Consider the following 2999-nt stretch of genomic DNA (forward strand, 5'->3'; position numbering starts at 1 on the left):
CGAGGGCACGAGACATGGCCGTGTGACTCAGCCACACGGGCGTGTGTCTTGGCCGTGTGACTTCAATTCGTTCTTGGGTGACAAACAGAGAGTTACACAGGTTAGGGACATGGGCGTGTATGACCACACGGCCTGCCCACACGGGTGTGCCCCAAGCGACACGGGCGTGTGACCCCTGTTTTAGGAAAATTTTTTTCTAAGTGTTGTAAAATTTTCTAAAGTTCTCGGTTTAGTCTCGAAATACTTCCAAAGCATGTTTTGGGCGTCGTAGGCTCGTTTTTGGGATGATGTGAGTATTTGCAAAAAGTTTTAATTTGAACGAAAATTCGTGGCTCAAAAATGTGTGTTTGCTTGTGTTTAAGTCCGGTAATGCCTCATATCCTATTCCGGCGTCAGATACGGGTAATGGGTGTTACATTATACTTAACATATTACTACAACCATTCAAAAATATTTACTTACCAATTTTAATTAACCATCAACATGTTTATAAATTATCCATCATTCAACCATACTAACTCATATTAGACTTGATAAGGCCATTACTTACACATCAAAACATGTTCATCACAAACTATTCCGATGGCTAGTTACAACGCTTATAAGCCCACATTGGCCAAATTATCCTATAAATTCCATTATAACTAAAAGTAATTTGCTACTTATACCAAAATGAGCTGAAGGATAGTGTGATGATGCTCCAAACAACCTCCAACCTTTACGAGTTTCTGAGTACTATAAAACAGGGAAAATAAAACAGAGTAAGCATATAATGCTTAATAAGTCCGTATGACATAGAATTTAACTTACCATTTAATCACATTGAAGGTAAGCACACAAAACATACTCCTAACAACTTATCCAAAAGCCTAAACACATATTCTTGTCAACATGTTAGTCACGTATTTCATTGAAATATTAAGGGGCATGAGCTTATAACAATAGAATTGTCATATATATATACTTTCCATATCATGGATTCATATAACATGTACAAACCATTTCCATGTATTTCAGATATATTTAGTAATAATCTATTCTGAATCCGTATTATCTCATTTCAGAACTTTGCCCGTTGAACCATTTAAAATCTCGATGGATACAAGGGTAGTACACACAGTGTTCAAAACTGTAATCTGTCAATTCATATTCGAGAATGCTCATATGAGCACATAAATAGAAAGCTCTCTCTCGAGCCATATAATAGGAAGCTCATGTGAGCCATGTAACATGAAGCTTATCCGACCTATATAACGGGAAGCTCATAAGAGCCATAATTAGGAAGCTCATGCGAGCCAATAACGGGTAACTCTGAAGAGCCATTAATTAGAAAGCTCTGGATAGCCATATATCTGGAAGTTCAAGCGAGCTAATATCGGGAAGCTCCAGAGAGCCATTAATCAGAAAGCTCCGAATAACCTTATATTGGGAAGTTTAAGCGAGCCACTATTGGGAAGCTCCGGAGAGCCATTAATCAGAAAGCTCACAAAGAACCTTTAATTAGGAAGCTCACGAAGAGCCATATATTGGGATGCTCATAAGACCTGTGGTGTGTCTAAAACATATGCAGAATCATAACCAATCAAGATGCTCCGAAGAACTATTAACGGGAAGCTCGCAAGAACCATATAACGGGAAGCTCGAGAGGGCCATATATCGGGATGCTCATGAGAGCTAATAACGGGATGCTCTTTCGAGCTATGGTGTGTCCGCAACATATGCAGGACCATAACCAATTCGGGAACCTTGTATCCATCGAATTTCATTTTTTCAAACGGAACTTAATACTTGTCGGGCATTATCAGATATGTAACCAATTTTTATACATGTAAATTATACAATACACATACATAACATTCAATTAAACAAATAATTTTACAATTTAGTTACACGAACTTACCTCGACAATATTCGTGTACACAAAATCTAATAATCTGACACTTTTTCTTTTCCACGATCTAACTCCGTATTTGGTCTATTCGGATCTATATGAATGAATTTATCATTAATTTAATACATTTCATACTCAATTCAATCCAATTCACATCTTAGGCAAAATTACCATTTTACCCCTATACTTTTGATTAATTACTATTTCGTCCTTAGGCTCGAAAAATGAAATTCATGCAATTTAATCCTTATTCCAAGCCTAGCTGATTTTTACATACAACATTAGCAGCCATGTATTTCATAAAATTTATAAATTTTCCATGAATTTTACATCTTTTCAATTTAGTCCCTAAATCATAATTTCATCAAAATTCTCTTTACAAAAGTTGTTTATCTCTAAACAACCTTTCATTTTCTACGATAAAACTTCATAATTCATGCATACTCATCCATGGAAAAACCCTAGTACTTTGATAACTTTGCAAATTAATCCCCGAGATAGCTAGATTAAGCTATTATGATCTTGAAAATATAAAAATTACTAAAAACGGGACAATAATTCATACCTAATTAAGGAAAAATAGTTTTCTTGAACTCTCCATCCATAACTAGGGTTTCCACGTCTTTAATTTTAGGAAAGATGATAAAATGATGATATTTTATGTTATTTTATTATTTATCATCTCTTAATTTCCAATTTAGTCCTTTTTTAAATTTAATTTTCCATGGATGACTAAGCATACTTATCTAATAACTCCTCTTAATGGTATATTTTCCATATAAGGACATCCAATTTTGAATTTCATAGCTATTTGATACTTACAGCTACTAGAACTTAACTTTTGCATTTTATACAATTTGGTCCATTCCATCTAAATAGACATGTAGCCAATAAAATTTCTCTACGAAGTTTTCATACGATATTTCAATTATAATGCAGATCATAAAATAATATTAAAAAATTTTCTTCCGGACTAGAATTTGTGGTCTCAAAACCACTATTTTGATTTCAATAAAAACGGGCTGTTACAAAGATGGTTCAAATTATGAATATTAATACATAATATAATTAATTTGTAACACCCAAAATTTTATAAATATGCTTCCGT

The sequence above is a fragment of the Gossypium arboreum genome, chromosome 4 (assembly GCF_025698485.1).
Source record: "Gossypium arboreum isolate Shixiya-1 chromosome 4, ASM2569848v2, whole genome shotgun sequence".
Taxonomy (NCBI): Eukaryota; Viridiplantae; Streptophyta; class Magnoliopsida; order Malvales; family Malvaceae; genus Gossypium; species Gossypium arboreum.